Source organism: Podarcis cretensis, assembly GCF_951804945.1.
Source record: "Podarcis cretensis genome assembly, chromosome: 7".
NCBI classification, from domain to species: domain Eukaryota; kingdom Metazoa; phylum Chordata; class Lepidosauria; order Squamata; family Lacertidae; genus Podarcis; species Podarcis cretensis.
The window spans coordinates 59,917,767-59,939,496 of record NC_137176.1 but is presented as its reverse complement, the minus strand read 5'-3'; the positions used below and the strand labels follow the sequence as shown (position 1 = coordinate 59,939,496).

The window sequence follows — 21,730 nt, the reverse complement described above, 5'->3', positions numbered from 1 at the left end:
TGAACACTTAGTGTACAGTATTTTAAATTATTTCAAGTTTCATAGTTAAAAACAAAACAACTTATTTCTCCTTTCACTATGCTTTCTTTCATCCAAAATATGTTGAACACTTTCCAAAAGCAAATTTTTGGAGTTGTGGCATAGTTATACTAGACTTTTTTAAGGACAGTAATTTTCATTTTAAATATAAAAGTATTAACATGTCTAGTTCTGTGCAAGAATAATTTTTTTGTTTTATTCTGTATTATCAACTTTTAAAGGATATAGTTTGATTACAGGGCAGGATTCATAGCCTTAGCACAATCATTGTTGTTATGTTGTTTTCTACCACACATTGCTATGGCTTGACAGCTAACTGCTGTTGTGAAAACTGGATTCTGTGCCAGATACCTTTTAATCATACTTAATGAGAGTGACATCTTGGTATTTGTAGCATATAGGCCTTTTTTATAACTTCTGCAGAAAAACGTTTGGTCCTTGTTTTTTATTTTATTTTACCGAGGCCAGTAAAATGTTCTGTTCAAACTTGAATAGGTATGTAGACTTGTTTTGTTGCAAATCGTGTCTGCATTTTTAAAATATCAGGCTCCTCCCTCAACTATCAACCACAGTTATTCCATCAATCTATAGGAGGGGGAGAGAGATGGGAGTGCAGGGGCTTTTCATCAGCTCTGCTGAAAGAGCAGCAGCTTTTGGCTTCTCGTCTCCCTGAAATCTTTCCATTCCAGCTGATTGCTACATAAACTCTGTAGCTAATAAAAAGTACCCAAGTTCTCCACCCCCCATCCTTTTTTCCTTTTTTGCCATGTATTTTATATTGTAAGAATCGTTTGATTGACATTTGTGTTCTGGGAGCCTTTTTTGGCCAGAGAGAGCATTCCACAAACGGGGAGCCATTGCAGGAAAGGCCCTTGTGTAGCAACACAACCCTCCAGCCTTCTCAATGAGGCATATGGAGAAGGGGCCCCAGATGCTGATAGCAGGGTCCAGATTGGTTCAGATACATCATTTTTAAGTGTTCTACGCAGTTACCTGCTGTAATGTGGTTCCATTGTTTCTTTGTGGTAAGTTGAGATAAAATGTAGTGAGCATAACCATTTAGCTAGTAATGAGTATGGGTGAAGACTCTACTTTTTAATGGTCAGATATACTTGGTTTTTTATGATTCCCCACCCCCCCAGCCTAACCATTTCCTAATGATTCTAATCTAATAACTGATGGTTTCCCCAGAGCTCATTGTTAGACAGTTAAGACTGAAAATGTGGATTCATAGTTACTCTATCCTGCTTTGTTATTGGTCTGCAAAGTGGTATGTTAATTATTGGAACTCCAGCTCTGTTCTAGCCCTGGAGTGTATTGGGGACAGGCTTCAGTGGAAGCAAATCTGGTTTTGAATACTGCTGCCTTCTTCTAAAAAGAATAAGAATCTCTCAGTCTAACAAAATGTGTTCTTTCATAACAGAACGAAAGCTCAAAGTTTTATCTAGAAGCTGTGTTTTTGAAACATATGTTGAAACCAGCCTGTCTCTTGGGTTAAAGTACATATGAAAACTATACTATATACACATTTGATCATAGCAACAGAAAGTCGGCTTAAATTAAAAATCTAAGATGTCCAGGCTCAGACTTTGGCCAGCTCTCAGAGCTGGATAGCAGCTGGTTTGCCTTTCCATTCTTGCAGGAATGTAGCAAATGTTGTGGGCTGAAAGGAGGAAGGATAACAAATTTAGTGCCATAGGTCAAAATCAGCTTCTTTAAATAGTACCTGCCCTGATGAGCAGTGGTGGGAAGGGGATCTATGTGGATGATGAAGGTGTACTGTGTTTGACAATCCATAAGTAGGATTTCTGTGGATGAATATTTTATCTGCTTCTGTATTTAAGATTAATATGAACCACAACGAGAGTTCTGTAAAAAGATGCAACTGGCAATGAAAAGGAAAAAGAGGCATCTTTGCCTACACAACTACTATATTTAACCAGTGCTAGTATATTCATTTTTGCCAGTTCCTTTGCACAATATATTTCATTGATGTACTGTACAATATATTACATTTACACTTGATTTTAAAACTGCTTTTTTAAAGATAGTACTGTTTTAACAGCCAGTCATACTTCATCAATCTTCCTAGTTGTGCTTCAGACTTGAAGCCCTGTTAGAATTTCTGAAACCAGTTTTGCTATTCCTGGTCTTGTACACTACATTAGAGGTGTCAAGCATTGACTGTAGGCCTGTCAATGCTGTCAGGTGCAGTAATTTAATTACCAGCTGCAACAACAGTGGTAGGTCTGACTGTTCAAGAAACTAGCTTCCATAAGATGTTACATCGTTTGCTAAAGCGGTTGGCCTGGTTTAGCTTAACACAACTTAACACCTGTTAAGTTTAAATGTATGAGTGCTCTGTGTGTTAAACACTGTTTCCTTAAGCAGTAGAAAATTAATCATGGAGTTTTTTGGAGTTTGAGCTAAATTGGTTTCTCCCCATAAAGAAATAAAGCATTTTTCCTGATCGTTAGTCGGTGGGTGGTGTGTTTTTGTTTTTTTTTTAAATCGCCCCATTTCCAGGTATTACATATAAAGAACTTCAGGAGATGCACGCCTTGATGTGTATTCTAAACAACAAGGGAGTTATGTAAGCATCCTGAACATAGTTTCTCTTATTTTATCTCAAGTCTCTATCAGGGTAGGATTGTGAGAATACAATGTGTCCTAGGACAGGTACAATGCTCTACCTTGGAGGGATCGCCATAATCCTTAACAGAGCCCTGATTCTGCCCTGCCCCTCTGCTTCCAGCGTGCATGTGAGTAACACAACATGCAGTTAATATGGAACAGGTATCCCCATCTCATAACCCCACAATACATAGACCTCTAATTCCCTAAGCTACTCTGCTATGCTGCCTGCACACAGGCACATATTGGAGAAGGGGAGAAATGGGGTTGCTAAGCCCTATGGCAAGGATAGCCAACGTGGTGCCCTCCACAATTTGTTGGACTCTACTTTGATCCCTAACCATTTGCCATGCTGGCTGGGGCTGATGTGGGTTGAACTCCCAACATTACATGGATGGCATTATATTGGCTATCCCTAAAGTCTGGAGATTCCTTTGCCTATGGTCACTCTGCCCATGTTTGAAAGATCATGTCCAAATAGGAAAAAAACAAGGAAACTTCAAATATTACTAATCCCATATTTATTAGTTCTGATCCCACTCCCACTCACTGGTCTTTCTGAAGTAAAGGGAATTTATTCATGCATGCAGAAATTTTGGTGTTAAATTTGATGTTTATAGATGGAGCTCCTAAAAATCGCATGAATGAACTTGTTGGGGTATCAGTTTAACACTGTAAACACTGAATTAACAAGTTCTGTTCCTTCATTGTATACCTGAATTTAGCCAATTGAAACCATTATATAGGATTCTGCTCTTTACTTCATTTCCTTGCAGTTGATGAATTTTGATGCAGCCTCATCGTGCATTATTACTGTGTGTTCATTTTCAGTGGGGGCATGTGTGGGTATTCTGATGTTAGTCATATTTGGAATGAGTGGAGGTAGTGCAGACGCAGTAGAGCTTGTGATGTCCCTGTGATCTTTATTTGAGTATGAAGTTGAAAGACAAGTTTCCCGTGCACAGTACAGCGACAGGCCAAAGCCTGCTCTAAGGCGGCTCCAAAGCACTCACAGGCAGCCTGTCGCTGTACTGTGAATTGAGATAAGCTAAAAATGGAGGTGCACACTCATCTTGATTCCTATGCAGGCAACATTTAGCAAGTTCTTTTGCAAAAATGGCTTGCTTTGCTGCTGTCTGCTTAATCTTGTTTCGGTATGTGTTGCAGATTTTCACTTGCAGGTTTTGCCGGTGAGAATATCAATCAGCTGTAAGCATTCAGAATGGGAAATTTATCTTTGTGGAATATATATATATATATATATATATATATATATGCAGGATGGATTGATTTAAATCTAGCTGATTTTAAAATTATTTTGATTGCCAAGAAAAGTAATGGTTACAGTTTCAGCCTCCTTCGCAATTACCTGACAGTAAGCCTCACTGAATACAGTTGGACTTGTTTCTGACTAACCATGGACAGTATGCTCTGAAGTGGTACACACTTTGAAAGTTCTGCATTCAGAAACACAATTTTCCCTACCTGTTGTTTTCAAGATAATTTTCCAGATACGCATCCAATTTAGTTGCAAGATTTAATTCTGTCCCCAAATAGAAGAAAAAGGTAATGTAGGTAATGTCCATCATTAGTAATATTCAGAGTGAATTTATTGAAATCAGTGGACTTAAGATACTTGAGTCCACTGATGTTCATTTTGTCTTTTCTGAATATGCCTTAATGGTGGATATCACCCAATATTTTTTGCTAACTGCATATACATGTAATTCCTGTGAGGTTTTATTGTGGCCCTTGTACAGTGGTAATTGTTTAATAAACTTTCCTGCTTTCCCAATGTAGGTTCAATTAATGACCTTTGAACTACATTGCTTGTAGCTCTCAAAACTGGAATTATTTCGTTTGCTCTTATTAATCATTAATGAAACCCTTTACAGCTCTTGAAAAGCTCTGAGAGTTTACATTAGTTTTTAAGAGCTAAAGCTTCTCTTACTAATTAGCTTCCTAAGCCAATTAGAAGATTCATTTTACACTCTAGTCAAAGCAGTTTCATAGTTTGTTTAGCTTTTAGCAAAGGTCGTATATAGTTTGCAAGAAAGTCAGATGTTTCTGTTTCTCCTTCCTCTATATAATTCTCATCCAGCTGTTATGAAACTGAAAAATGCACGCTCATCAGAAGCAAAGTGCATGTGAAAATATAATCATTTTTAGTGTCCACATGTTTCCATCCTCCAGTTTGTTGCAATTCTCCCCCCTCCTGCAACACCATTAGGACAAGCAGTCAGTAGTTGTTGGGTACTCAGTAGTCAGTTTTGTTTGTCAGATTGAACTCTAGTTTAGAAGAAACAGTGGTTTGTGAACAAGCAGTGTGCTGGTTCATGCTGCTTAAATGTTTCCACTTTGGTTCATGCTGCTTAAAGGCATCCATTTTCTGCTCCTGCTGTAGCTGTACTTTGCATGAAACATGCCAGAGCGTGGCTTGCCATGCTTCTGAACCCGGCCTTGTGGTTCCCTTCTTCCTAGCAAACTATGAGTAGTAAGCCAAGGTAAAACATTAGCTTTGTGATAGGCTAAAAGCTTGCCAGAATAATTTACAAAGTCTTCACTAACTGGTGGAAAACATCCAAAGAGTAAGCCAACTATGCTTCATGGGGTGCAGTGTTCCATAATACTGAGGAATCCACTCAGAAGGCCTTCTCTTGTTCCAAGCTACTATGCTTCCACCATCAATGGGACACAGAAAGGGCCTCTTCACTTAATCTTCATGAGTGAGCAAGTTGTTACAGGATGTGGTGATCTTGGATGCCAGCTATTTAGGATTTTAAAGGTAATCATAAACACTAAATTGTGCCTGGAGACAGATTGGCAACCCGTGCCAAGATAGAATAGGTGTCATATTGCCCATGAGTGAGAACCTACTAATATCCTTGCTATTGCATTCTGGATCAACCGAAGACTTGTGCTCTTTAACTACATCTTACCTCCTTAGGAGATTAACTGCTGCACTATCCTAAACTGGGCAAAAGCACTCCTGGCCACCAATTGAATAACCATACTGCAAGGTATACAATCCAACGTACCACATTTTTCGCTCCATAAGACGAATGTGACCATTAGACGCACATAGTTTTTAGAAGGGGAATGCAAGGGGGAAAATATTTTTAAAGGGAGTGCTGAGCAGAGCATGTATGCATCCCAGGCTCTGCTCAGTGGTCCCTTTCACTAGCCATGTGGGGCATGTGTGCGGTTCTTGCAGGCTTTTCCCCAGGAGGGAGAAGGGCAGCCCATCACTGACGGGTTGCCCTTCTCCCTCCTCGGGGGAAAAGCCCCCAAGAACCGCACACATGCTCCACATGGCTAGTGAAAGGGAGTGCGGCTCTTGGGGGCTTTTCCAGGAGGTGGGGGAAGGGACAGAGGGGCTGCCCTCTGTCCCTTCCCCCAACTCCCACAAAAGCCAGCAAGAGCCGCACACTCTTTAAAGGGTGCGCGGCTTTTGCGTGGTTTTCTATGAGGAGGGAGAAGGGACTGATGCGGCCAGTCAGTCCCTTCTCCCTCTTGGGCCACGCGGAGCTTTTGGGGGCTTTCCCCGCCTGCATTCATTCCATAAGACGCACACACATTTCCCCTTACTTTTTAGGAGGGAAAAAGTGTGTCTTATGAAGCGAAAAATACGGTAGTCTGAATCCCTATTTCAGAATTGCCACCTCCTCCCTGAGCAGGAGCACCTTTGCTTTCTTTTAATTAAGCTTCAGTTTATTAGTGTCATCATCAAGCCCATTCCTGTCTCTAGGAACTGATTGAAAACATCAACAGCTTCCTTGGTATTCTATAAAAAGAAGAAATGAGCTGCTTGTATAATGACAAGATACTCCAAATCCCTGGATGATCTCGCCCAGAAGTACCATGTAGATGTTAAACACTATGGGGGACATCATTGACTCCCACTATGGAGGACCATGCATCAATGACCAAGGTGTTGGAATAACATCATGTTTTGAAAGAGGCTCCTGAGGAAGGCCTGCAACCATCATAAGAGAGTCCCACTTTCCACTCATATAAGTATTTTTAAAATAACAGATGCTTGCTCCAGTCTTCCACAGGTGTAGCATCTGTGTATGGAGGATTAATTATAGGGCATAGTTGCCCTGTTCTATCCATTCCCCTTGCATTAACAGTGAGTCTGCAAGCAATATACCAGGCCTTTGCAGGAAGGCCTGTTTGTGCCTCCATCATATTGGAATTTGACAGAATGTGGGGACTGTGCTGTGGTGTTCTGATCCACAATTGTGTTCCTCGACTAAGCAGAAATACAAGCCGGGGGGCGGGGGGGGGGAAATATTGGAGACATGCACAGACATCCTATTTATCATAATGCCTTATCTACTACCATCATACACCCAGTGCAGGGTGCATTGCTCAAACCAACCAATACTCTGGGTCGTGGAGGAGCAGAATGGGAATTGCAAAATGAAAATTCTAATCAAGAAGTCTGAACAGGTGTGTGTGAAGTCAAGAGTACAACTTGAAAGGAGGCAGAAGTAGGAATGAGTGTGGACTAGTTTAGATCAAGAAAGAAAAGGCAAGCCCCCCCCCTGCAGTTCTGTAGTTGGCTAGCCATGTAACTGGTAGCCAGGATGTGTAAGTTGGCTGTCATAAAGGTTTGACAGTGCATTTGCACAAAGCTTGCACAAGTAGTTCAGACCTCTAATTTGTAATCTACATATGCTGGATAAAACAGCATGCAAATGTTCCAAGTATAGCCCCTGGAGTCTTTAGGCAAAAGGCTCACTGATAATAGTGCTGGGTATGACTATGACTTGAGACCTTGGGAAACCCCTGTCAGGATTAGATTAATTGGTTAATTTTATTATTAATTACAAGCGTTTGTGAATCACGCTTCCACTCAAATGCAAGAGATGTGCAACAAAATTCTAAAACAAAATGTTTGGCGGTTCTGTATGTCTCCACACACATCTGCTTACTGTTTAATTCTTGAGGCTTACACCTGTGTGTTGCTCCTGTAGTGCCAACATTCCCTGGAATAATAAAATTGTAGAATTGGAAGTGACCCTGAGTATCGTCTAGTCCAACCCCCTGCAATATGGGAATGTGCAGCTACCCCAAATCGGGATCGAACCTGTTATCAGCACTACCATCGGAGCTTGCAGCCTTTGGCTTCTACAAATAGATTGCCTCTGCCATCAATAGAGAGGTGCTCCTCCTACACCAGCAGGGGACCCATTTCCTTGATACATGGAATGTAGTATCAAATTATAGCCAAGAAATAAAGCTGTACTACACTTTGGGTTTATAAAGAGTCATGCGTACTGCCAAAGTCTTCTGTACGTGCCTTCTTTTGTTTTCTTTATAAGGATATTCACGAAACAGAATGAGTGGGAACTTGTGGCAGTCTTCATTGTCACGTTTACCCTTTCGGACCTTCCCACTAATGCAAATGACACTCACTGGAAACAGTATCTTCTAAAGTTACTGATAAGCGACTAGCACTGCATTTTTGTTGTATGTTTTGGGGATACTCTCCAAAATGAATTACATTCCCAGGACTTTGAAGACTTGCTTAGCAGAAAAAACAAGTGAATGCTCTTTTTTAAAAAATTAAAAATTAAAGTTGGATTGTTTGAAAGAGAACATGGGGCTTCTTAAAATTCAGCCCAATTTTAATTTTAACTTTTTTAAAGAATGATTAGGCACAAAATTTCTAGGATTGCCCATACTTTTCCTTGTCTGGGTTTATGTAAGTAATGATACTCATGAACTGACTCAGTTGCTTGAAGATGCCCTTTCACCATATATAGAAGCAAGCAGCTGGCAAAGTCCTTTTTCTCTACTCATTTTATCTTTTAAGTTAGCTGCTAATTTTAAATACAAAGAAATATAAATTGCTCTGAAAATGAAATGTCCTGCTAACCTTACTGGGAGTGATACATTAAACTGTATGTCCTGCACAGGTTCTTTAGTGTTAGAAGTCAGTAGTTGCTCACATAGACCCAATGCTGTTGTTGTTTTGTTGTTGTTATTTCTTGTCTTGTATTTCTGTTTGTACAAACTAGGATGGATTCCAATGACCATCAGTTTTTCACATGATGAACCTGGTTGGCTGAAATTTGAATCATGAGTTTAGTAACTGAGTCTGCTTGTTAGTTGCTTTCGCTGAGGGAAACTTCGTATGTTTTAAACTTCATTTGTGGAAATTGTATTGTGAAGTATTCAAGCAGTTGCTGCAACCCTAACCATGTCTGCTGAAAAGTAAATCCCATTGAATTCAATGTGACTTACTCCCCAGTAAGTGAAGTCAAGATTGCAGCCTTAGTTTCTATATTAGTTTTGCATTTTGTCTTATTTGGGCAGAGCTTAAGGCAGCATACAATGGTGTTCCACTTCATTTTCAGAACAGGTAGGTTAGGCACAGAGTTCTCATCCCAAGGTCCTCCTGTTAGGTTTATGGCTGAGTGGGCTTTTGACACCACTGCTTTTTTAGGATAAGAAATTATTATTGGTATGTTCTTATTACATTCAGCAGTTTTAGCTGCAATCAGCATGTGTTTAGTGTGTTTTGTGGCTGAATTTATGTACATAAACTGAGCATAAAATAACTCCCTGTCATACCTACTATTCTCAGCAATTCTTGCCTGTAGTGTGGTGAGACATGATTGTGCTGGCTATATGGCTGTGGCTTACTGCCAAATATGAGGGAGGTCATCCAGGATTATGGCGCTGCACAGAATGCCTTTTGCCTACTCATGAGGCTGCTTTGGTCAGATAACTGCACACTCAAAAAAATAAAAATAAAAAAAAATCAGCCCAAGAATACCCCTCTGTGTTTGGGTTTCCTCCATTTCTCTGAGCTAAAGCAATGCTATCTAAGCAGAAATTGAGTGCTCCTGTTTTGGTTACAACTTGGGCAAAATACTCTTTTGACAGCTGCCTCATATACCTCTGAGGAATCTGATAGTCAAGCTTTAGCCTGAGGGTGGCATTTCTCCCAAAGCAAGGCTCAGTGACTATTGAAATTGGTTAAAATCCAATTTATACATACTTAGTGATGTGAAAAGATTCATTAATTGTCTCTGTCTGAGTCAGAAAGGATAAGTGTGTTCATAGCTTTCTGGCTCACTATGATGAATTTGTTTTTTGTTTTTGTTTTTTTGAGCTGTTTAATGTGCTTTATTTATTTGCAGCATTTATACCTCCTGCCCTTTGGGTAAAAAGGCTGTCAGAGTAGCTTACAGAAAATCAGTCCTAAGACTGTCCCTGCTCTCCAACTCACAATCTAAAAAGATAGGACATACTAGAAAAAAGGGATAGGAGAGAGGAGAGAAAAGCAAGCTCAAGCACAATTTCTTAAAGTTTCATTTATTACAGTTCCATACAATGTCTTTGGCGGTTCTGGGTGTCTTGCCCTTGACAAAGAGCAGTCTGTCCCCTGAAGTAGCCCCTACCCCACTCAACACATCAGATCCACGACCAAAGCAGATGACAAAGTCCAGACTGGGAGGACAAGGCAACTCCTGTCATATAGTCCTTTCTTCAGACAGCTGACTTAATGGAAATTAGAATACTCACATGAGGTAGCTTGATGGTGGCTTACTCTAAAACTTGTGCATTAAGGTATAATTTATCCCTCCAGGGTATACTTACCTGTCCCCCAGGAAAAACCTTGTGGTTTTGGGCCAGTGTTTCAGAATGTGTTGTGTTCTCATTTGTATTTTTATGTTGTGAACCACCCTATGATCTTTGGGTGAAGGGTGGTATACAAATTTTAACAACAGCATATAGTGGTTTTCAATCAGTGTCTACCTCATAATTTATACAGTGGTACCTCGGGTTACATACGCTTCAGGTTACATACGCTTCAGGTTACAGACTCTGCTAACCCAGAAATAGTACCTCGGGTTAAGAACTTTGCTTCAGGATGAGAACAGAAATCGTTCTCCGGCGGCGCAGCAGCAGCAGCAGCAGCAGGCCCCATTAGCTAAAATGGTGCTTCAGGTTAAGAACACTTTCAGGTTAAGAACGGACCTCTGGAACGAATTAAGTACTTAACTCGAGGTACCACTGTATTTGTGTTGTGGTGCCTATTGAATTTGGTGGTATATTTCAGTAATGGGGATCCCCTGGCCTTCTGGATGCTGTTTTAAGGTAAAGGGACCCCTGACCATTAGGTCCAGTCATGACCGACTCTGGGGTTGCAGCACTCATCTCGCTTTATTGGCCGAGGCAGCTGGGGTACAGCTTCCGGGTCATGTGGCCAGCATGACTAAGCCGCTTCTGGTGAACCAGAGCAGCGCACGGAAACACCGTTTACCTTCCTGCCGGACCGGTACTTATTTATCTACTTGCACTTTGACGTGCTTTCGAACTGCTAGGTTGGCAGGAGCAGGGACCAAGCAACGGGAGCTCACTCCGTCGCAGGGATTCGAACCGCCAACCTTCTGATCGGCCAGTCCTAGGCTCTGTGGTTTAACCCACAGCGCCACCTGCGTCCTGCTCCAGCTAAAATCATCCCTCACCATTAGCCATGCTTGGAGGAGCTTCTGCAGCAGGGAATCCATCAACACCCCAAGAGCTACATGTTCCTCATTTACTAAATCAATGAAGATAGTAACTTTTCAATTAGGGAAACAACATCAAAGTTAGTTAGAAGTGAGTGTTCCAGTTTGCGAGTGTTCTTTGGAACCCGAAAGTCCGACAGGGCTTCCGTGGCTTCCGATTGGCTGCAGGAGCTTCCAATCTCGACAGGAATAGCCAAACCTCTGTGGCCCATGCTCTGGTAACCTCTAAGTTGGATTACTGCAAAGTGTTATGCATGAAGCTGCCTCTGAAGACTGTTTGGTAACTTCAGCTGGTGCAAAATTTGATGGCCAAGTTGCTCACCAGAGCATGATTATTTGAGCATATAACACCGATCCTGGCCCGACTACACAGGCTGCCAGTTAATTTATGGGCCCAGTTCAAAGTGCTGGTGCTGATCTATAAAGGCTTATACTAATCAGGACATTAATACCTTAAGAACTGCCCTCGCCATACGAACTGACCTGGAACCTGTGATTGTCATCCAAGGCCCTTTTCCATGTTAATGATAATAATTATTAATAATAATAATATAAATTTGTATGCCACACATCTAACTGGGTTTCCCCAGCCACTCTGGGCAGCTCCCAACAGAATATTAAAAACACAACAAAGCACCAGACATTAAAAACTTCCCTAAACAGGGCTGCCTTCAGATGTTTCCTCTCCCTGAGGAGGTTCCTGGGGTGACAATACAAGAACAGGCGCTTTCTGTGGTGGCTCCCTGTCTGTGGAATGCTCTCATCAGAGAAGCTTGCCTAGTAATTTAATATAAATATCATATATAAAAAGAGAGAAGCTTGCCTGGCACCATCATTACATATAGGTGCCAGGTGAAAGCATTCCTCTTTACCCAGGCCTTCTGCCATTACATAACATATAGCCTGTTAAATTGGGGGGCAGGGGCAGAGAGAGACTGTTATAATCATTATTTTATTATGCTGTGTATTTTGTTTTTATTATTATGCTGCGTAAATTATGGGGATACAAGTGTAATGTTGTACACTTCCCTGGGATCTTTGGATAAAGGGCAGTTTCTAAATAAGAAATACATTAATAATAGCATTTACTTATTTAACAGTTAATTGAATGTAGCTTGTAGAGCAGCAGTAGATCTCTGCGTGTAGATGTACACACACATGCACAGCTACCTGTGTCCACATTTCATAACCCAGCTTCTCTTTATTCCTTTACCTGGGACATTTTTAGCGTAAGAATAGTTTCTAACAGGAATCTATATGTTAATTCCTGCCCAGTGTACCAAGAAAGAAAGAATGGAGCATTTTCTGTATGTATGTCTATTCTGGAAATGTAATAATCAGACAAGAGGGAAATAGAATCCACTGTATCTTGAACTTTTTCCTTCCATTTTATTTTCATTTATATTCACGCTCAGGTGATACGGATTGTGAATATGGTTCAAATTTTATTAGGATTTATTTATGTTGCATCCCTGTCTAATTGCAAAATGGCCTTGCTTCCTAGTTTCAGGGTAGTGGCTCTAGCCTATAATTGTTGCTGTTTGCTGCTTTGGGTGGGGTGAGAGAAATGTTGTTATACTCAATCTTGTTGGACAGCATTCTCTGGTTCCAGAGAAGGACTCCCTTAGTCTTTTTCTTCAACTTGCATTTCTCCTTAGAGTTGTATCCCCTCCCACAGTGTCCCAGTTCTTAGTAATAATTTGGCCTGAATTCTGTTACAACCTGGACTCCGAGGGGAGCTGGCTATTCAAATATCAGTACAGCGTTATCAACTGAGCAAATTCCACCTATTTGAATTATTCATTAGCTTGATCGAAGCATCTTTCTACATCGTGGCTCCCACCCCTCCCCAGTTGACTCCTTAACACTGTTTTCTTTCATTCTTAAATCATTTGTCTTGTTTTCCTCCTTGATTGTGTAAATAAAAGGTTTTAAGATTTTGATTGTGCCTAGTTTTGATTCTGCACAACCATGTTCTGGAACTGAAAGTGATGAGCAATTTTCCAGGCCAATGTGGCTTGCACTACAGCTTCATTTCTCTTCTTTCTTCATAGATTTCCTAACCCCGGGAAAAGAGAGAGAGGTCATGCAGATCTGTGTTTGCTTTTGACTTGAACATTTTTCTTTTTCTTTCGTAAGTGTAGTGGTTTAATATTCATGCTTTTCCCTCCAAAAACTAAAACAAGTGGCACACAATTTATTCCCAGAGGTGAGTTTAAACCTGTTTGTTACCTTTTTGTTCTATAGTAAATATCTTCAGAGTTGGATCTAAGTTTGAACTAGGTCAGGAAAATGACGACTGCTTTTTTGCTTATACAAAGTCTGGTCTCCTGAAATGTTTTTCTGTTCTTAGGCAAACAAAACTGGTGCACAAGTTCTCTTGCTTCAAAATTTATGTGAAAGTATAGAGAGCAAAGTGAGGAGTACTGGGTTGTTTCAGGAATATAATGGAATCATGAAGTTATTGTGAAAAGTGTCATTGTGGAATTGTTTTTAAATTCGTTGTGGTTTGAAGTAAGCAAAAATAGCTTCACTATTGAAAATGAAATATTTATAGTAAATGTTTATCTGGGTCAAGCATCAGCTTTTTGATGTGAAACGTGACATCACAAGATATGCAGTTTGCTCTCTTATTAATGCTTTCAGTGCTTCCTGACCAGTGAGTTTTCCTGTCAATCTGCAAGGCAATTCTTGTTAGCTGTTCAGTTTTTTTTAGTACTATTGGGTATGTGGATATGCAGATCACATTTCCTGTCAACTGTTTTTCCTTTGAGAAGTGTTTTGTTTAACCTTTCCCTAGTGGCAAAAATGCCATTTGTGCTCTATCATGTTGCTGGTTGCAAGTTCCATGCACTCTACATCTTGAATGGGGCAATAAAACATGAACTTGTTCAATGCTATACTTTGTGGTTTAAAACAAAACTGAAAATGCTTCTAGCATGATTACCCACACGTTGTCCTTTAATCTAGTAACCTCTAAAAATGCAAAAGTTAATTTGAGATAATATAAATCAATGGCTTCTTCAACTTCAACGTGGTGTTGACGTAGGCGTTGGGGTTTTTTTCTAGTGGTTGATTGTACAATTCCCTTTGTAGTTCTCTGAAAAAATAGGCTTCATGCTAAGGTGCCGCTGCTAACAGATTTCAAGCTATTGCTACATAGTCCGCCTACACAAGGCTGTTGGTATCGGAATTATTACAGGACAGGTTTTGACGCCCAGCCTGCCTCTGGTCCCAGTAGACCTAACAAGTGAAAATGATATTCTGATTTTACTTTCGTTAACATAAATACAACACAGTCTGCATAATTGAGTACATAATCCTGGGGTGTATTGGTGGCCCCCTCTCTATTCTTGTGATAATAAGCAATATAAATGCATATACTAGAGAATTCTATATGTGTTCATTTCTTTGTCCCTTTAAAGATGGAGCAGAGGATAAGTGTTGCTAAGACGGAGGGGAAGAATTTGGGCTGGCTGAGACACTGGCTAGTGCTGATGGTTAAACTATGCTGCCAAATTCTGAGGTTGTCAATTGCCATGATGCCCCCCCCCCCCTTGCAATACTGGTGTAGAGTACTTGCCCTACTTTAGAAAATAGTGAACAATATCATGTGACTTAATCACTGGCTATTATATATTACATTATTAATATCTGAACAAACCATGCTAATTACTATTTGACCTGAATTAGGAACTCTCTAGCCGTTTCTTTAGCTCTTTTCTATCACATGGAGATTGCACTGAGCCCATCAAATGCATATAGAGTGTTGACAGCATTTTTACTTTGTGGGGTTTTGCTGGCTTACATTTGAAGGTTGTGAAGATGAACATATAGGTACCATGAACTCTACAAAAGCAAAGAGACAAAAAACTCAGGAAGATCTGAAAGCTGACATTTCAGCCTCCTCTTGCTGCATGGGTCTTGTGTATTTACATAGTATGAGCATTCCTAAATGTTTGAATCCATATGCATTCCTTTCCTGTGCAACGTGTTCTATTTTTATATTATTATTTTTTGCAGTAATAAAGTTTCTTTTAATTTGTAAATTTTACTTGGATCAGCATGCAATATGGTAGTGCTGAGATATACAATGTGTGCATTAGTACTCTTCTCCAGGTTGTGTACTTCAACAGTTCAGTTTTTTCCTTTAGAATACATTCTGGAGAGGTCTTTAAGGAGCTGTTCGAAAACAATACTAATATTATTTTATCAATCCATTGTGGTACAAATGACTCTTAGAATTCATTCAGATATAATGTGAACAGCACTCTCTCTAACTGGGATTTCCAACAACTGATATTCAGAGGCATGCTGGCCCTGACATCAGTAGTTTTGTGGCAGTGCTCTACATGACCCATTTAATTGTGAATGTTTGTCTGGATGAGCACATAGATGAACTTGGGGGCACTGCAAGTATTCCATGACCATTTGAGAACTTTATGCACAGTCAGTAGATTGTCTGGTAGAGAATGGCACACCAATTACTTGGGGTTCCTGTACTGTGTGCCACAGATACATACAGGATCATGGGAGTTAACTTGGATTGAGTAATTATCTGCAAGGAGAATGCATGTAGTTGCTCACATTCTCATGATCATTAATACATCCACACAACTTACTAGTGAGAGTGGTGTTCACTACCACCTGTGATATTCTGTGGAAGTAGATGATTTGTTTTAAAACAGTTGTAGTCGCTTTGTCATTTGGATTCTTACGACATTTATTTGTGCCATTGGCTGTTGCAGACAGGAGTGGAAAAAGGTGCAGTGTAATAATGTCAGGATGTATGTAGGTTTTTGGCGCAGTCCTGTGTTTTATACACAACACTTAGTTTTACCCTCTGGTTCATAAACTTAGACCATCATTGATTTAGAAAATAAAAGATTCATCATACCCAAATGAAGTTGGCTTGCTGGTGGCTGCTTGCATTGAAGACGCGTCTGCAGTGAGCAGGGATTCCCCCCCCCCCCCACCTCATAAGGATCATTTACCTGGAAACAATATTGCCATGCCAAAGAGCTTTCAGTTTGGAGAATGTAACTGAGTTAACAATTGTTTTTAAAGAAAGCATAGCAAGTAATTTTTACAAAGATCTGTTCTAAACTGTACCTGACATAGACACATATTTGTTAATCCATTTTAAAATATTTTTAAATTTTGAATTGTGTTTAGACAACATTTCCTTCATGCAGCTTCAGGCCCAGCATCAGCACAAAACCCCCTTGGGCAGGTCCTGGGATCCCAAAGTCCGAGCTGGACCCATTCTGTAGTGTAATTTGGGCCCCATGCACTGGGTGGCTGGATCTGATCCACCCTTTAAATTTGCTATAATGCTCTCAATGTAGCATAACACTGGAGTATTGTAGAAAATGGATCAGATGCCCATTTCTGATATCCACTAGTCTCCTATTAGCAGTTAAGGCTTCAGGGACCCACCTGTACAAAAGGGGAGATCATGAGAGGAACTTTGAGAGACAGGGTTTATTTTTCTTCTTTGAATTGCTCTGCTCAACTATATACATCACTAAACAGCAAACATATGGAGCTACTTAAGCTCCTAGTATGTTAAGGGGAGAGGATGACAAGTAGTTACTGCATTGTTCCACCCAGTTCACTCTCTTGGAATGTAAAGTCAGTCCAGTAATTGGACATGGAATTACAACATAAAAACACAACTACTACTAACTCACAAGGTATGTATTCTTAAACTGTGTGGGATTTTTCTGCATAACCATCCAACTCTTAACAAAAAAAATGCTTTGAGAGTTGGTAAAATATTAAACATAGCAACATACACACCCTGGCTTGGTTATGATAGGAGCAGTACTGTAAACTTATGGCTTGATATTAGCAAATGGAATTATATAAAGCACCTACAGATGGCATGATTTAACATACCACCAGCCTCTCACCCTTTCAAAACTATTATGATTATATTACACCATGTGCTCAGGAGACATCAGTAATACAGCATGCATTTTCAAGTAGGTTGTTCTAATTTTTGTCTGACCATTAAGAGGTTTAGCAAACAAACAAACAAGCAAAAAAACCTACACTTCTGTAGAATGAATTATTTCCTGGCCACTTTGCCAAGCTAACCTTTGAACAGAAGATCATTCTGAACTGAATGAATGGACAACTGACCTTTACTGTATACTGTATTCCAACTCTGATTCTATGATTTGAAAACATCAGTAGCCTTCTCTAATCCTAGTGATTTGCAAGTCCAGGAGTTGTTTTGATTCTCTTTTATCAAGAGATCTGAGAAATTACTGTGCCTTACTTACAGCTGGTTAATAACCTTGCTTTCCACCTGCTCATGTAACTGTTGTAGGAGAACACTTGTGAAAGATCCAGGGTGGTTTCTTTGAGCAATAGGTGAAACCAGAAATCAGTACTTGTAGAAGCTGAGCTGTGACTTTCTTCCACTGTTACACTGTTCGCATGAATAGACCATTGTAGGAGTGTGTATGCGTGCAAGACAGCTGCTAAAAATAACACACAACCAATTCTACAGCCAAAATTTTAAGCAAATTGTGGATTTCAAGTGCATTTTCTTCCAGAAGACTTCTTCTTTTATAAATGTGTCTGGCATCTAGATGTTACTATCATTAGTGGGTGCTTCTTGGTGTAATGTTGGGACCATCTGAAAAGACAAACCATGCTAAAGTGTTTGAGTAAGTTAATTATATATTTGGCAAATGTGACTAGCAATGTACATGTTCTGCATTTTATCTTCATGTATTTATTAGACTGTTAGTGCATAGGAGAGAAAATATTGCAATAATTGTCCTTCTCCCATGCAAGCATTTCTTTTTTTTAAGGGATGCCCACACATTTTTAATTACCTTGACTAGTCTGGTTATATGTTCTGTTCTGTTTATGAGTCAGCTAGTTTCACCTTCACTCTCCCAACTGCGTTGTAATCAGAAGTGGGGGGATGTATTGACTGTTGGCTAATTACATCTGTAGTTGTAATTTCTACTGGAAGTTCTGTTTTAGCCTCAGAATGGGCCTCATTTCACACACCAAAGGATTTTTTTAAAAAAATTTTTTTTGAAAAAAATCATGCTGAAGCCTGTACTAAGATTAATTTAATTCCTGTAAGCACGTCTCCTGAGACAAATCACTGCTTTTTGGCCATGTTTGTACCTGTCCCAGAAAGTTGCTGCTGAAAGCTTTCAGGCAGTTGCCTTAAAGGCTTATCATAGGAACATGAGTACAGTCTCAAAAGTATTCTGCATTCTTCTGTACACTAAAAATCTACAAAAGTGGAGGGAAACAGATGAGATGGAGGCTTAAACAGAAATTACTGATAATGATTTTGCTGACAAACTGCTACATAATAATTTTAAAGATCTTTATTGTTATTTTTCCATAAGAAACATGTTACAGACCTATGCAAATGTGGAATATAGTATGAGTGATACATAACCCCCCCATATATATATAAAAAATGAGGGGAAGTAGGATTTAAATGTGTAATGCAGCTTAGTACAATGAAAGCAGGGGAAGGTTAACAAAAAATTTTTTTTTTAGAAATTTCATGAAAATTGGAAATTCTCTGAGTGATTAAGTAATTAGTCACAAGATGGAAAATCAATCTTTGAAATCCTTGAAAGTGAAAATTAGTAGTAAAGCGTTGTTAATGTCCTTCCTATGCACATGTAGCCCTTCTGTAGCAGTTGCTTTGAATATGTGCATTGAACCGGTTTGTGTGTATTGATTTGGGAAGTTGCGGGTACAGTGTTTGGAGAAATTGAAAATGTAGTAGTTCTGTAGCCAAATGGTTCATGCTGAGAAACCTTGAAGGATGCCATCCTGTATGCCACTGGTTCTCAAACTTTTTTTATCTGGGCCACAGTATCAGAATAAAAAAATTGCTCATTCAACGCTGAATTTTTTTCATGGATAAGAAATAACAGTACAAAACAAAAATAACTCCCGGCAGTGCTTGATTTATAACATAGAACACAGCCACTTTATAATATGATAATGGGATCCCCAAAAAGTATAAAATAATGAAGGTACATAAGAACACGAATCAATCCCAAAATATAATATTGATTGTCCTTGAGTCTTGCCGCCACACTTGCCAACCTCCCTTGTCACATCCATGTGGCATGCCTCACCTTTGAGAACCACTGCTGTATGCACTTACTTGGGAACAAGTCCTACTGAACTCAGCGGGTCTTGCTTCTGAGTAGAGAAGTATAGGATTGTTCTGCTGCTTAGAGTACAACCATTGGTTAAAGCTCATGACCTGTTTTGCAGAGAGGTAAACCACAAGCCTGGGTTCAGACATTATTCTTAATTGTGGTTTAAAGTAGTGTGTGAGTGTTGGCTCTGTTCTTTTCTAATTGTATAAAACTCATGCTGTAGGATTATGAGCTCAAAATCATGGCTTGTATCATATAGGATGCAAGGCTTTCTTCCACCTGCCTTGCTCCAACCTCTAGTATCTGCTTCTCAATTTCTATTGTACAGTGGTGCCTCACAAGACGAAATTAATCCGTTCCGTGAGGCTCTTCGTCTAGCGGTTTTTTCGTCTTGCGAAGCAAGCCCATTGACAGCTTAGCGGATTAGCGCTATTAGCGGTTTAGCGGCTTTTAGCGGATCAGCTGATAAGCGGCTTATCAGCGGATCAGCTGATAAGCGGCTTAGGGCTTAGGAAAAGGGGGGGAAGGGAAAAAACCCCGCAGGAACTCGCAAGACATTTTCGTCTTGCGAAGCAAGCCCATAGGGAAATTCGTTTTGCGAAGCGCCTCCAAAACAGAAAACCCTTTCGTCTAGCGGGTTTTCCGTCTTGCGAGGCGTTCGTCTTGCGGGGCACCACTGTATTATTTTATGTACTGTGGCCTGCCATTGTTTTATTGATTATAGTTTAGAAATTATTTATCGTAACTGTTAAGGGTGAATTTCTGTTTAACTTTTATATGCTGATATTATTATTTTATACTATTCTAATGGTTGTTGAATGTTACTTTTTTGATGTAGGTTGTTTATTTTAAAGTTATGTTTTATTATCACATTTTTGTATTGCATTAGATTGTTATAAGATGTACATTTTTTGTTTCTTCAGCTTCTAAACCACCTTGAGTATTGTAAGATAGAAAGGCAGTATACAAATTAAAAATGATGATGATGATGATGATGACCAAAGGCTCATCTAGTCCAGCACCCTTTTCTCACACTGGCCAAGCAAGTTGATAGAGGAGCCCACAAGCAGCACATGAGCACATGAGCACAATAGCACTCTTCTTCAGGTTCTCCAGAAACTTGTATTCACAGGCATACATTTTATAATACTGGTTCTGTTCTTTCCTTACTTTCTAAGATCAATCTGAAGCCTTGTGAAAGACTCAGTGGCATGAAAATGAGAATTCTGGTTTTCAGTGAAGATCATATATGGGAACAGCAACTTTGGTTCATAAGCAGTGCCTGGAAGATCTTGTTGGGGACAGTGTTAGTTTCAGCCAAAACAGAAGTGATATGGTTGGGAAATTCAACTTCAGAAGTAGATAGTCAGCTGATGATTACTGATGTGGTTTTCTAAGATTTTTGCATCTCAAGACTACTTCTGAATGCACTGTAAATAAGCTGCAACCAGGCCTGCATTTTATTTTGTTCCTCTGATAATATAATTGTGGCTTCATCTGGAGAGAATGGATTTAGTGTCAGTCACCTGCACTTCACAACTCTTCAGTTAACTACTGTAATATTCCCATTTGAGAAGTTTTTAGAATAGCTATTGGTGCAGAGTGCAGCAACCTATCTAATTCCCTATAGATTTTGTGGATTTTCCTGAGACAGTACCTATATTCTTTAAGCATGTGAATGTATATGTACGTGTGTGTGTGTGTATCTGTAACAATAAATCCCTGTTCTCCCCATTTCCAGAGCAAGCCAAGGCATATGTTTCTAGGTTACATGCATGCAATACTATGCATGTTTATTCAGAAGTAAACCCTATTCAACTGAGCTACCATCTAGTAAGTGTGTAAAAAGATTAGCTTCAGACTGTAGTCCAAAGGAATACACTTATTCCAAATAGACACAGTAGTAATTACTGCTGAATAAACATACATAACATTACACTTCTTTAACCTAGCATTCTATTCCATGGCTTGCTCAGTGTTAACATACGGCAAATGCCATTTTCTTAGTGCGAGGTAAAAAATTAAAAGTATTTGATTTTCAGACTTTTATAGTAATCCAGGCATGTAGGACCGCATATCTTTTGCTTTCTATCAGTCTTGAAAGTTCACAAGAATCAACCTGAAGCCGTCAGTTATCATCTGAGGCCCTACTTCATGCGCCCCCTCTATTGGAGAGTGGCAACATAATATTGGCTCTTTTCATTGGTGGCGCCTCACATGTGGAATGCTCTTCCCTGGGAGGCATGTTTGTTGCCTTATTTAATAATAATGTGATAATTTACTAGTATTTCCTTAAAACATATAGTGAAAGTAATGCGGTACTTTAGCAGTTTTGCATTAAAGGTTGGGCAAATGTTCCTCATG

The 21,730-nt window shown here is 39.7% G+C and overlaps 1 protein-coding gene across 10 annotated transcripts in view; it reads left to right on the top strand.

Annotated features, from left to right (window-relative positions):
• NCOA2 (nuclear receptor coactivator 2) overlaps positions 1–21,730 on the top strand; it is a 129,698-nt gene that overhangs the window by 22,502 nt on the left and 85,466 nt on the right. Inside the window, exon 3 of one of the 10 annotated variants that reach the window (XM_079983033.1) lies at positions 13,259–13,413. The exons of the other annotated variants lie outside the window; for them this stretch is intronic. The gene's annotated coding sequence lies outside the window, so the exon portion shown is untranslated. The remainder of the gene's footprint in view (positions 1–13,258; positions 13,414–21,730) is intronic. 10 annotated transcript variants of the gene reach the window in all.